Here is a 15,397-nt window from a genome sequence, read left to right as displayed (position 1 = left end):
GTTAGCTTGCAACTAGCTCGGAGTATTCAAATTTGAAAGTTCTAGAATCAATTTTATAACAATAATTGAATTTGAGAATCATATTAAAGATCTGGCAAAAGTTGGGTTAGGGATATTTCAGTTTGCCTCATAGCTTATTCAATGTCTCCATCACAAATATCAACTTCATGTAAGTTTAATGGACTGGGGTTATAATGCACACTAATATCAAAATTCCCTTCATAGCTTTCAGCAATGTCACCATGGCTGTCCCAAATCTCGTGTCTCTCTATTACTTGTTATCTCTAAAAGTTGCACCCCTACTGAGTTCTAAAACCTAGTCACTTTGAGAAACATGGTACTACATCTTTGGTTTACACAAAATTGGAGTAAATCTCTGGATTTTAGGCCGATTCCTATGAGATGCTTTCATCTTGAGCTTTTAAACTTAAATTTTTTTAGGAAAAGGGATAGATGGATAACATAAACAAAATCTAAACTATGGTGATGCACCGAAACATATCCTTGAGCCTTAACAGATAACACAGACGATAGAAGTCGGTAATACATGAAACTTAGTCCACAACTTCAATAACATGATCTTTGCATAAATAATTTATAAGAAGACTGAATAAGCTTGACCCTTAGGGTAGAGAAGACTCTCTCACAAACTAAGATTGATTCTTAGGACCAACACAACTTATGACCTACAAAGAACTGTTATTCTTCTGCATAAAGGCACCAACATGCAATACAACTTCAAGGACAAAGAACATCACATGAACTTGCATCAACACTATGTAGACAATAATAGAGAAAATGAGAAGGCACAATCTATATATTACAGTCCAAAGGTGTTACAAATATGCATATCTCAAAACGAGTTACAAGAAATATGGCAAGAATGAGGAAAATGACTGAAGATATCACAAGTCCCCAATCTGCATAAAACTAGAACCCTTACGAATGAACCTTAAGCTCATACTTAAGTCTTTTTTTCTATCCAACTACATCATTAATGCAAACAACTCCTTGGTCGAATTCAGCTTTCGAAGCCAATTTTGAGCCTCTAAAAAGTTGTCAAAAAGATGTAAATATGGCTCAAAAGTTATGCATCAACAATATCAACATAAAGACCCCTCATTAATGCACTCTTATCTCTCAAAATATCCCACAAAAAGTTTCTGAAAAGTAATAACTTGCTGACTTTCAAATCCCATCAATATGACCTTTTAGACACTTTGCCATACCTCTCCAAAATATCTTTGTTTGACTTTTAGAGAGAAAAATAATTATCTTATCTTACACTTTAAGTAATAATTATTAAATAACTTATAATCCATTTACTTAATAAATATCACTTATGTAATGAACTATAAAGTATTTAATACGTTTATTTAACAATTATTAGGTGATTTATAATTTATTGTTTGAACAAAATTAATTATATTAATAATATTTATTGAGTGATAATTAAATCACTTAACAATATTGTTAATATAATAATGTTCATTAGAAATAATAGATTATAAATTATTTAATATTTTATTATTAAATGATACAAAATAAAAAAATTATTTTTATTTTAAAAGCCAATTTCCATATTTTGTTTTTTTAAATAATATCAAATAAATGATTTATAAAATATCATTCATAAATATTATAAAAAAATATAATACTAACTTACAAAAATTAAATTAAATTTGAAGCTTGTTATCGTTTCCAAAATTCTAGAAGCTCTTTGTTGATTTCTCTTTAGATCTGAAACCTTGGGGTAAAATTTTATACAGGAAAAACTCTGCTTTCTTCCTCTTACAGCTGTTGCAGATGTACTTTTTCTGAAGGTATTTGAAACTTCTGAATGCTGCTATTGATGGTAGAGTTTGTAGTTGTGGCTTCATTTTTATTCCCTTTTATGACCAAAATGATGTATTGCATATGTATCCTTGTTGCTTTGTAACCGTTCAATTTGCTGCACATCTGACTCTTGTATTTGGCTGAAACAAAAATGCACCATTGATTGACATAACAATGACTCTACCTGAAATGAGTTGGGGGTTGAAAATTTAGGTAACATTTTTGATGACATTTGTTATATGTCTACCTGCTAGACATCAAGACCAGTAGCATAAAACAATTCATTGGGCATAGAGTCAACAAAAAACATGATTGAACTTGAAACTCAGACTGTGGATGCAAAATAACCCTTCCCTACTGATTGAATGCATGTTTATGATTTGTGATACTAGAGTATTGAACTTCATTTTCACCAATTATAGGTGTATGTATGAACATTAGGCAAGGATTGCTTTGTGTTTGTAGATACTTAAAACAACTATGGCGCATGACTTTTCCTCATTTTTTACAACAAAGCAAAGTCCCTTTATGAGATTTTACATATCTTGGAGTTGGAACACTTATTGAAAATGGGAAAAATACAACTAAACCTGGCTTAACTATATTTGACAACACTTAGGGAAAATTGAAAGCTAACCTATCCTATATTAACCAGCAGCAAGAAATGCTAAACAAAACCATTTACTGGTTGGCTGAAATAGCTCCCTTTTCTCCCTATTTTGCAACGATAAATAAGCATATAGGAAAATACAAAGAGATAGAAAAATGGAAAATGTTTGATTGGCTCATGCAGCATCTCCTAAAGAATGAGGGATTTTTCACTTCTCCATGCTGATAGAAAAAATTAGCATTTTGGAATGAATCAACATGCTGCACTTGTGCTTTTTCATTAGCATCTTCATGCTTAGGTGCTGATACAAATAAGATTTCCATGCTTGTCTCAACCTGAAACAAATATCTGAATGGGCAGCCTCTTGAGAAAATGAACTTGGAGCTTACTGTGTTGGTTGCTTCAATATCTTTATTTGTTTCAGATTCATCATGGTTGTCCTACAATATTGATATCCATGTAAGCTCCTCTTTCATAGTCAAGGGAACATCGTCCTTTGTTGGGGCAGCCAACAACTCATCAAAGCTATAAACTTGTCTCAAGCTCTTAATGGCAAATGGTTCCGGCTTGAATGTTTCATCGTTAGTCAAGGAAGCACATTCCAAAACATGACCTTCCTCTTCAATAGGCAAATGTTCAAATGTTGAGACAGTTTCTTCCACCAAGCGGCCATTTGACATACTAAAATCGACACTCTCGCAGAAATCCTCAATAATGCTATCAAAAGGGTCCTCCATGCTTTGGTCAGCTGCCATATCTTTTGAAGACACCCCTTCAACTGCAACTTCATCAACCAGAAAAACATCATGATGATCCATATCCTCCAGTTGTGGCAATTTTACAATTGACATGCCCATGGCCATATCTTCTTCATTTAGCTCAACAAAAGAGGATAGTTCATCAGACCAAAACATGACATTTTCCTCCTCTCCGACCTCTTTTCTTGAAAATAATATGGATTGTTCACTATCTTGCTCAAAGTATGCAGGCAACTCAACAACTAAATTTGGCGTCTCTTGTCCCACTTGGACTTGCTCTTGAACCCCTAACACTTTTCTCAACAAACTTGAAACAACAACATCAACTTCATTTTCAGCTTTCTGATCTCGGATCAGCTCACATGAGATAACCAGATTTGGCATTTGAAAATCAGGATGCTTACTCCAAGAAGGCTTCCATGGCTGTTGCATACTTTTATTATCTAGCTCAGACTCAAACTAAGGATCAAGGAAGTGGTTTGGCTGACTTTGCTCATTTAGGGGCTCATGTAAGGGATGTTATATCCTTTTTGCAATATTCTGACCCCTAAAACTTGGAATCGCAAACTTAAGATATACTTGGGTATTGTAGAGGTTCAGCTTATTTGAAATTTGGAAAATTGTATCTGGGAACATCTTCATTCACAGGATGACTTGGGGCACAAAAGGCTGATTGAGCCTCTAGCTCTTGAACTCGTTTACTTTGAACCATGGAAAGTGCAATTAGTAATCTCATCTTCTTTTCTTTTACATCGATCTCTCTTGCAAGAGATTCCTCATACTGCTGTTGTTGCAATTCCATCTCCTGCTGATTTTGATAAACTTGATAAGAAAGCTTTTCATCCTACTGCATGTTATACTCATTTTCTCTTTCTATAGACTGCAACTGCTCTTGAATATTTGACCAAATGTCATTTATGCCCATATTGTTAGCATGCTGAAAATGATTTTGTGAATAAGCATGTTGTCTTGATGGGAGATGGGTTTCTTCGGATTGTTGATGTACATTAGCAGGCTACCATAGAGCTTGAGCAGGGGTGGGCAGCTGGTAACCGTATGGAGCTTGCCGGATATTTGCTTCCACATGATTTTTTATATTCTTTTGGGTAAAACCAGCAAAATATGCTTCTTGATATGGTTGGTAGGATGTGATATGGGGAGGACTTTCATGGAAATGAGGGCAATAAGGCATGCTTGTATGAAAAGAAGACATGCTGAAACATTCATACAAGTCAAGAAATCGCTAAAATAATTGAAAACCAGAAAAATCAGGTCTGATTTTCCACATACCAGCACTTTATCTACTTGAAACTAGTAGATACTCTTCCAGAGTCGCTAGATGTGTCTCTTTGTTGCATCTAAAGGCAGAATTTACTGATGTACACATCAAACAACAACAATATACGAAATAATTTTGGACTGAAACAGTCCAAAAGGTCCCACTGGGCGTGCCAAAATTGTTATCTCTTTAAGTTGCACCCGGACCGAGTTCTAAAACCCAGTCACTTCGAGAAACATGGAAATACTTTTGGGTCTGTGGGATACACAAAATTGGAGTAAATCTCCGGATTCTAGGCCGGTTCTTATGAAATGCTTTCACCTTAAGCTTCTAAACTTAAACTTTTTTGAAGAAAAGGGATAGAAGGATAACAGAAACAAAATCTAAACTATGATGATGCACTGAAATGTATCCTTGAGCCTTAACAGATAACACACACACGATAGAAGTCAGTAATACATGAAACTTAATCCACAACTTCAATAACATGATCTTTGCATAAATAATTTATAAGAAGTCTGAATAAGTTCGACCCTTAGGAGGAGAAGACTCTCACAAACTAAGACTGATTCTTAGGACCAACACAACTTATGACTAGCAAAGAACTATATTCTTCAGTATAAAGACACCAACTTGCAATACAACTTCAAAGACAAAGAACATCACATGAACTTGCATCAACACTATGTACACAATAATAGAGAAAATGAGAAGGCACAATCTATATATTACTGTCCAAAGGTGTTACAAATCTGCATATCTCAAAACGAGTCACAAGAAATATGGCAAGAATGAGGAAAATGACCGAAAATATCACAAGTCCCCAATTTGCATAAAACAAGAACCCTTACTAATGAACCTTAAGCTCATACTTATGTCTTTTTTTCCATCCAACTACATCATTAATGCAAACAACTCCTTGGTCGAATTCAGCTTTCAAAGCCAATTTTGAGCCCCTAAAAGGTCTTCAAAAAGATGTAAATATGGCTCAAAAGTCATGCATCAACAATATCAACATAAAGACCCCTCATTAATGCACTCTTATCTCTCAAAATATCCCACACAAAGTTTTTGAAAAGTACTAACTTTCTAACCTTCAAATCCCATCAATAAGACCTTAGACACCTTGCCATAACTCTCCAAAATATCTTTGTTTGACTTTTAGAAATAAAAATAAATATCTTATCTTGCACTTTAAGTAATAATTATTAAATAACTCATAAATTCATAATCCATTTACTTAATAAATATTACTGAAGTAATGAACTATAAAGTATTTAATACATTTATTTCACGGTTATTAGGTGATTTATAATTTATTATTTGAACAAAATTAATTATATTAATAATATTTATTGAGTGATAACTAAACCACTTAACAATATTATTAATATAATAATGTTCATTAAAAATAATAGATAAAAAATTATTTAATATTTTATTATTAAATGATACAAAATAAAATATTTATTTTTATTTTAAAAGCCAATTTCCATTTTTTTTAAAAATATCAAATAAATGATTTATAAAATGTCATTCATAAATATTATAAAAAAAAACACAATACGAACTTTAAAAAAAAAAATTGGAGCTTGTTATCATTTTGAATCTAGAAGCTCTTTGTTGATTTCTCTTTAGATCTGAAACCTTGGGGTAAAGTTTTATACAGAAAAAACTCTGCTTCCTTCCTCTTACAATTGTTGCGGATGTACTTTTTCTGATGGTATTTGAAATTTCTAAATGCTGCTATTAATGGTAGAGTCTGTAGCTGTTGCTTCATTTCTATTCCCTTTTATGACCAAAATGATGTATTGCATATGTATCCTTGTTGCTTTGTAACCCTTTAATTTGCTGCAAATCTGACTCTTGTATTTGGTTCAAACAAAAAATGCACCATTGATTGACATAACAATGACTCTACCTGAAATGAGCTGGGGGGTGAAAATTTAGGTAACATTACCATCTTGATGAAAATGCGCAACATTAGGATGTGGATCTAAGTCAACAAGTTCACTAAGCCTCTGCTCAAAATCAGCTCTATGTGACAATAATTCAGATTTGTTTTCTAAATCATCATCAAACTTTATAAGATCAGCTTCCTTATTGCCATCCTCAATTCGTAACTTGCAATACGAAGTTAGAAGAACATTATAGTCAAAAGGAAATTCATCCCAATTTGGATCCTCATAATACTTAGGTACCAACATACCCAGATCCCAAGTGCTTTAGGGCTTATTGTTTTGTTCAGAGAAGATATGTTCACTGTGCTCCTCATCAGTAGTTGTCTTTCTGAATAAATTACTCTCCAACTCACTAATACTGAAGTCATCATGAACACTTCAAGGGTTTAGTTTGGAAGTCAACCCAGACTCCCTTAAGCTCTCCTCAGTGAAATGTGATAGAGATTGACTCCATTAGCTAGTTTGCAAACTTCAATGTCCCACCTTTAGCATACTTTTTATTGGAATTATCATTACTTTTACTTTACTGGCAATCTCAGCAACGTCACTGTTGAAGTCTGAAATTGTACTCAAGGCTGTTGTTTTGATTGGCTCCTTATGGACAATCTTATCATCACTAGTTACATGCATGTCTAAGAGGTAATCCTGAGTTTCTATCACACATTTTTATGTTCCGAGGCAATCTCTCCATCAAATTCTTTTGCTATAAATTCATCTTCATCCACCTCCTTATCCAAGTGAGGTATCAGCTTCTTTTCACACTTAACAATATCCCTATCAACTAACTTCTTTTTAACTATTAGGATTCCATGAAAACGGTCCTTACTAGCCAATAGGATAGAAAAAAGTGATTGTGCACATCATCACTCTCATTAATACAATAAATCATAATCAGTATGTTATGCCTGACTGTAGCAAACAGATGGTGAAACAATTTGTAAATCAAATAGTGCAATCCAAGTCCAACATAATGCTATTCAATCTGAGTTCCGCAAATGTTTCAAGTATGGCAACTCTTCTAGAAAAGTGCAAACATGTGATGTCATCTATATCCTAGAAACTATCCACCAACAATTGAATAATCTCTTTCATTGTGTTATCATCATAAGGGGCTTTAGGTGTGGAATTTCTCACATTCTCACTCAAACATGAAGTAACCACCTGTCTTATCTCATCATCTATGTCAACTCTTTGTGCTAACTTAAGTCACTGTAGAAATTAGAGCCGCCCACAACATCAGAGATTGTGAGTGCTCTACAACTATCAACTACCACTTAATTTCTTTCGCAGTGTTGAAAACTACATTCCTTGGTTTCAATAGACATCCAAGTTTACTACCTATATCCATGAGTACATTGGTCAACCATTTTCTACCCTTTGATGCCATGCTTATTACTGAAAGTCAAATCTCAGAACTACTCATCAGGTGGGCAAATTTTTAGCTCTGATACCACTACTAAAATCTTTCGTCCCAGTATTGGTCAATAGTTTACTAGATGGTTTAAGGGTATTGTTTTCAGGGTTTCATTTTATCCATTGACTGGTAATATTTTGGTATGCAATTAAAATTCGTAATTAAATAGGAATGCATAAAGACTGAATATTGAACATAACCAATTGCACATGCAATATTAACAGTACACAAAGAAGAGAAATATAGAGGATCCACACTTTCAAAACCAGTCTGTATTTTCTCAGATATTACTCGAAAGTTAGAAATACTGACCTGTTGTTGAGAATGCAATAGACAGAAATTATACAATAGCAATTACAAGGTATATTAAGCTATAAGTATTTCCTTTATCTCTAGCCAGGTATAGGTCTATAGCCAAGTCTAATGTAATGAAGGAAGGAAAAAAAAAAGAGAGAATATCCGTTAAAAATGAAAATTAGTTATGGCTGGAATAACATTGCAGGTATATTGATGCATGAGCAGGACTATGATAAGCTTTATATCTAACTCACTTCCAGCAAGCTTTCCTATGTTGAAATGATTTGATTTCTCCAAACAACTCTATTGCACTCTCCTACCCTAGTAGAATGACTTATTTGTAAAGAAGGCGGTCGGCACACAGCCCAAATCAACTACTACAATGTTCTCTCTCCTCGCCAAGATAACCGCTATTTATTCTTTGGAAGGTTGCACTAAAAAAAATGGTTTGCTGCTGAAGAAAGGGCCCAACTATCACCTTTATAAACTCATCCAGCAACCAATGACATACTCAGGATTAGGAGGCAAGACATTCACAAAAATGAAAGCCTTGGCTTTGATAGTGTTGATTTTAAAATAATGTTTCACACCCTGTTCAAGTGTGGGCATTGGGTGAAAAAGAATGGGGTAAGAAAACCCCCAAATTTAGCCTGGGGCTTATTCAACCCTATTTTCAGATTTACAATAAACTTCGCCCTGGACTAGTGACTGCAAAATTACATGTCCAGTTTGTACATATCTTATTTGAACTTATTTTATCCTTTGTAAAATGAATACATCTCTTCCTTTGCATCTGAGATTCTTGTAGTTTCTCAATCAACCTGCATAATAAAAACTTCCATTGCGAGCTATGATCAAGTTGTTAGTATTGATAAGTTGATAACCATCGGTTTCCTTTTCAACATATAGAGTTAAGGTAGATATATTTTAACAAAGAACAGAGCAAAGAAATTTAAATGCATATTTCTCCCAATCCTTGACTCCTTACAGTGTTGTCCACTAATCTTGATACAATTATTTTTGTTTGATTGTCCAAGGTAAGTGATTACGAAGTCTATAACAAATCAAAACTTGAGGGAAGAATGCACATTTTGACCTTTAGATTTGGGAATAACTAGAAACACTAGAGATCAAGAGATAAAGGGTAACTAAAGCTTTAACCAAAAAAAGAGCCCACAAAAAAATGCAGAATAGCAGAAAAATATATTTCTCCTTTTGAAGTGTTATATCCTAATAATTGTTTTCTATATGTATGGAAAATAATTATTTAGGATACAATAGTACCAAAAGAAGAATAGAGGCCTAATAGATAAGGCCAAGAATCATGAAAAGAGAAGAGGTAGAATTAGAACAAGAGGAAAATATTACAAGGAAAAGACCTGCTATAGGAGAAAGAAAGAAAGGAAGAATACCAAAAACTAAAGAAAAAGCACAAAATTTAAAATGCAGATTAGCATAAAGAAATCCTTCCATTTGAATTCTTACATCCTAATAATCGTTTTCTGTATGTATAGAGAAGGATTATTTAGGATAAAATATTGGAAAGAGAAAAATATTAACTTAAATATGATTATGGCCATGAAACATGAAATGAGAAAAAGTAAAACTAGAATTAGAAAAGTCCCTTAATAAAGAAACCTACAACTGAAGAAAAGAGGGAGAGAAAGGAAAAAGATAACTACTAGGGGGAAAGAAAGGGGAAAATATCGAGCCAAGAGAAAGAATAAGAAAGAAAAAAGAAACTTTAACAGCAATAAAAAAAGTAGAATGTAATAACCCTCAACAGGTGATAGCGTAATTAAACATCAATTTTCTTTCACAAGATTAATGGTTTGACATTTCCTCAAACACTTTGCATGAAATCTCTATCTTGCTGTCTTTTATTTTTAGGTTACTTCCGCTTGCTTGTAATGGTTCAAATTTAGCTTAGACGCATACAAATAGTTATTAGATGTCCAAATAAAGAAGCTGAAGTACAAATGCAAACTTTTTTGACCATTCAAATACATACATATGATTTCAGCTTGTGAAATGTGCATCTACAGCCAATAGACATTTTTACAAATACTTGGCATGCAATCTAATGACTGAAACACATAATTACAACTCTCATTAAATTTGCAATTAAAGGAAGAACCTGTAGGTGACTGCTGTAGATATCAAATTGCGGCAGATTTGAATGAGGAAAAACGTACAACAATATACTCCCTCCAATTTAAGGCAGATCGCAGTTAGCATGTAATAGACATTGCCCCAATAAAGAAAACATCAAACTTCAAAGGAAATGCAATTCTGCAACTTATAATTTCTATCTCCAAACCCTTTCGAATCAGACCAGTTCACTCACAAACATCAACTTCTCTTGCACAATTAATACAGTTGAGAAGACAAATCAAATTGCTACACTTCAGGAGCAATTTACACTACCAATTTGAGACAATTTTCCACTATACTTCAGCATTAGATAATAAATCCTCAAAACATACCCTTATACTTCAACAAGGGCACGAATTCCAAAACATTAAAAAAAGCCACAAAAGCATCGAAAGAAAATAAAACATCCAAGCATGCTTTTCCCAATGAAATGAGCTCATATTTATAATGCCTTTGTTGACAAAAGTTTCCAAAAGAACTCAACTTCTGAAATTGTGAAAGTTTCCCAAAAAAACTCAACTTTTGAAACTTTCCAACTTAACTCTTTTGGCAACATTTAATACTTGACTTAGGCATAGTATTAATGAAATAAATGGCCCCTTCTAATGGTGACTCAACTTTCAACTTAAGTGATATTATAAAGTTAAATTATAAGTTTATAATAAGTCATTTAATGATTGAATAATAATTTGGCCACTAAAAATATTTTAACTCCCAAAATATTCATCATTTAAATATTTCATCTGAAATAGGAGTCACTCCTAATTTTTCTCCATGTGACCAAGTGCACTATTTAAAAATAGAAAGGGTCCATCTCAATCAACACCCAACTTACCACAAATAGTAAGTACATAAAAGTAAGCCCAAATGAAGTTCAATCTGACCCAAACGAAGACCAACCTGTAACTTATTGAGTTGTGAAAAGATAAGACCATCCCAAGCCAAGCTAAGCCACTGCCTCAAAAGACCTTCTATCCATAATAATTAGCCTACGAGGATCACAATAATAGGCTAATCTCTCAAACTCTGATAATGGCAAAAATGGGAAGTCCTCCCTCCCTAAGATTGCTTGTCCTCAAGCAATTCCGGAGCAAAATGAACATCACAGACCACTTGGATCCCAAGGGTAGAACTGCGTAGTATCCCAACTGTGTACAAACAAATCTTGTAGCACCATTACCCAAATAACTAATGTCAACATCATAATCATCTAGAAACCAACTCTTGGCGCTGAGGAAGGCAACGTCACATCAAAACTCAATCCAACTGAAATACCAACTCTATCCACACCTGAGTCCCTGTCAAATTGATAGCCACACCCAACAACCATAGGTACCTAAAACACTACCACCAACTCCAACCTCTGCCAAACTATCCTAGGTGTGTAGATACTACAAGGGGTCTAATTTGCAACTATCAATCCCATCTGCAAAAGATGGTGCTAACCCATCCCATAATGGATGGTATGAAACTAGAGCCAACCCACATTGATGTGAAACCAAATCCTCTACCTGTGGGTCAAAATAAAAGTGATGAGCATTCCTAGCAGTATAATGTCGATAAAAACTCCCAATCTTTGTCAAGGGCTCATCAGTATCAGTCTGCGAATCGAAAGATAGCTCCAATCTCTGACTCTAAACTACTGGTCGGCCAGGATCTTGGGCAATCCTCTCAGCAAACCTAACCTTGAAATCCTTGTGGGGAAGCATAGTAGACAGAGTCTCTACAATCTTTCCCACCAACCTCTAAATGGCATAGGAGCCTCGGATGAGAGTACCCTCAAACACTATACAAATCTTCCTGCACATCCGAACTCTCCAAAAGATACTCCATGAAAGACTCTGTGTAGTAGAAATTATATGTGGAAGCATCAACTTGTTCCCCTGCGACCCACAGTTGAACTCTCTGAAAATGTGGCACTGCCATTTGTCCAATGGTACTAGCTATATGAAATGAAGAAATAGATCCGCTTTCGACAGAAGGAAGCAAATCACCATGAGAGCTCGTCTCCCTTAATGCTCTCACCTCCTCTGTACCTACTGCACCCATATGTTGGACGAATGTGTTGGCCACATCATCACGTCTCCCATCCCCAACCGTGGAAAAAAACTCACCACCAACCACAATATGTAACTAAATAGGGATTGGGGTTGGTGTCGACTGTACCCGCTCTAACTCCATGGTAACCTCATCCAATTGTGATTGTGATTCTTGAAGAGTCAACTGAGTATACTGAAGAGAGTCCATAGTCACCTCTAGCTCCTGGGTGAGCCCAACTACCTCCTCTTTCCCTAACAACGTCTCATAACAGGTGCTACCCCACTCCAGAAGGTAATCCTGTCAACAACTAATTGAGAGTAGCTATGCTTCAAGATCTTGACAGCCTCTCGAAGCGCATGAATCTCTGCCAAGGAAAGACTATTATCACTGTGCTCATCTAACATAGGAGCACCCCAACCAGATGTAGCTAGCATTTGACGGATATCGTCATAATGCTCAAGAGTTGAAGAAATTTCACTATCTCTCACCTTTAGCTGACTGGTCACATGATGCCCCTATAATCCTCGACTCCTGTGCAAGCTTCCTGTCTCACTAACTAGACTGTGATAGGAAACCAAATCAGAACTACCCACCACAAGATTACCCACTGCTTTTATAAATACCAACTATCCCCCTAAAGCAACTATAAAGTTGATGAGTGGCCTATTCTTGCCATTTGTCCACCCATCAGATATAATAGTGCAACCTTTCTGTTCCCAAACTTTTCTTTTCTCTTCCACAAGCTGATGAATGTATCTTACCTCACCATCTAACAACAGCCCACTCACCTCATAAGGAATTGGTGGCTTAAACCCCTTACCAGACAAGGAAATTGAAGTTACTGCTTGATCCCAATATAGACTACATAAAGCATTGAAGGGAATATCATTGCCGATCCAAAATCTTGTAATTGCCACCTTTGTCTTCTCATGCATCTCTTTGTTCCATGCAGCTCCTAGCAAGCCGGGTTGAGCACTAGGAGTGTTATGTGGAAGCCAAAAGTCTGTTAGACCTACTTGCACTTCCCGATCCTCGTATTCGAGGCCCAATAGAAGAAGAACCCTGTCCACCTGTTTCTGATCGTATAGAACTTAAAATTCCCATTGGGGCTGTCATGGCCTCAAATGTCCTCTTTTTAGCTGGCTTACTTTGTGCATATTTTTGTAGGCTTGTCAAAGCCTCTCTTGTAGCTTCTTCTGGACACTTGTCACACGGTGTAATATCATTGCATGGAATCTTTGTAAGATGATATTTCAATCGGCTCATGGTTGAAGTCATTTCTTTATGGCAATGGATACTTTGGATATCTCCTTTGTTTTCTCCTGCGATCCCATGTTTCCATAAAGAGTCCTTCGGTCTGCCACCAGCCATTTTGCGTAGTTACAAACTGGCACTGTAAGTCTGCAAATTGAAAAGCATTATTAGATACATGGAAATCAAAATAAATTACAATTTAATTGCAATTAGTAGAAGTTTATAATAGTTACAGACTTATGGTTACTGTTTTTAATAATTATTATAGTAAATAAATAAATTTAGTATAATAAATAAATTAAGACTGTTACTGATTATTAAAAATTTAACAGCAACAAACTATTATTAGAAATTTACCAGTTTCAGACTGTAGTCTGTGACTGATTTACTATTACATTTTAGTATAATAAATTATTAAAAATTTAACTGTAACAATTTCTATTTAGTTTGTAGTTGTACAACTTTTTTCATCATGACCCTCCGTTGTCCCTTGTAGCGCTGCATTCCAAGCTAAATTCCAACTCACAGGCTTGGGAAGCACACAATTTCTCATATATGCTACCTTTAGTTCCCATCTTTTTACACTTACCCTGATGTTGGAGATTTGATTAGCCTTGTTTTATGAATGATCATAGTGGTTTTGGTTTTAAATTTCTTGAATGCTTCTTATCGATGGGAGATTCATGCTCCTTTCTTGAAGCCTATTTCAACAATCATTATTTTTTTTATCTTATTCACTATTAAGCTTAACATTTTGATTATCTATCTTCAAGGCCGTTGTGATTAATTCAGAAAGCACGATTATTTTCCCCTTCACAATTTTTATCATATACGCACTCCCATTTTCCAAAACATAATGATTAATATGCTCAAACAGTGTGAAAGGCATGGTCACGATGAAGTGATAAACAATGGAGGAGAATGAAAAATACCATCCTAACATCGTCTTTCCTCATCTACAGGGTGTGTTGTCATCTTTCCTGACCTGTGTCTGTCTTTCCTGACTTGCCTCTTCTTACCAGACTCTCCTCATTTGCAGTGTTGATATCAAAGTTAAAAACTAAATTTTCAAACCTAATTTGTAATTTTTAGTTGACTACAATCAACGATTTTATTGGCTGATATTTTCTGTTTAACGCGATATTAAGAAAGTATCGGGCCGATATGTACTCTGTTTTATTCACCTGCCTATTCAACTCGCTATATATTGCGAATTTTGCAATGGAGCTGATATGTTCTCTGTTTTATTCGCTTGCCTATTCAACTCGCTATATATTGCGAATTTGGTGATATATCGCCAAATTTTTAAACTATGCTCTAAACCCTTAGACTACCCCATATAGTACATGTAGTGAAATTGTTTGGTGCCAACTTTTAAGATTTAAGCTTCTTTCAAAACAAGTACTTTCCTTAAGATTTGGAGCTGTAAAATGTCAAGATCAGTGGTCCCTAGTTTGTAAGAAACTTGAGTGTATTGGTGACAGTGACACCAAGATATGCTCATCTTGTGGTACTTTCCTTCAGATTTAGAGTTGTAGAATGTCAAGATCAGTGGTCCCTAGTTTGCAAGAAACTTGAGTGTATTGGTGACAAGAAGATATGCTCATCTTGTGGATTATTTTGCATATCATGCTGCAAAAATAAGTAATGTTTACTGTTGGATTGTGTTATTGCTGCTATCTACAAATCTTTTCATTTTAAGATATGGTAATATCATAAAATAAGGGTTGTTCTAAAAGTTTCTTCAAGAATGTAAGACAAGAAGGATTTGATGTACAACCTTCTTTATAAACA

General features: G+C 34.8%; 1 protein-coding gene across 2 annotated transcripts in view; it reads left to right on the top strand.

Moving 5' to 3' along the window:
* LOC149529262 (L-idonate 5-dehydrogenase-like) overlaps positions 1-15,397 on the top strand; it is a 211,193-nt gene that overhangs the window by 140,163 nt on the left and 55,633 nt on the right. The gene's annotated exons all lie outside the window — the stretch shown is intronic.

Source organism: Cupressus sempervirens, chromosome 11 (genome assembly GCF_028749045.1).
Source record: "Cupressus sempervirens isolate cs-2001-9-10 chromosome 11, ASM2874904v1, whole genome shotgun sequence".
NCBI classification, from domain to species: Eukaryota; Viridiplantae; Streptophyta; class Pinopsida; order Cupressales; family Cupressaceae; genus Cupressus; species Cupressus sempervirens.
Note: the sequence above shows the minus strand (reverse complement) of the source record. Positions and strands in the feature narration are given on the sequence as shown.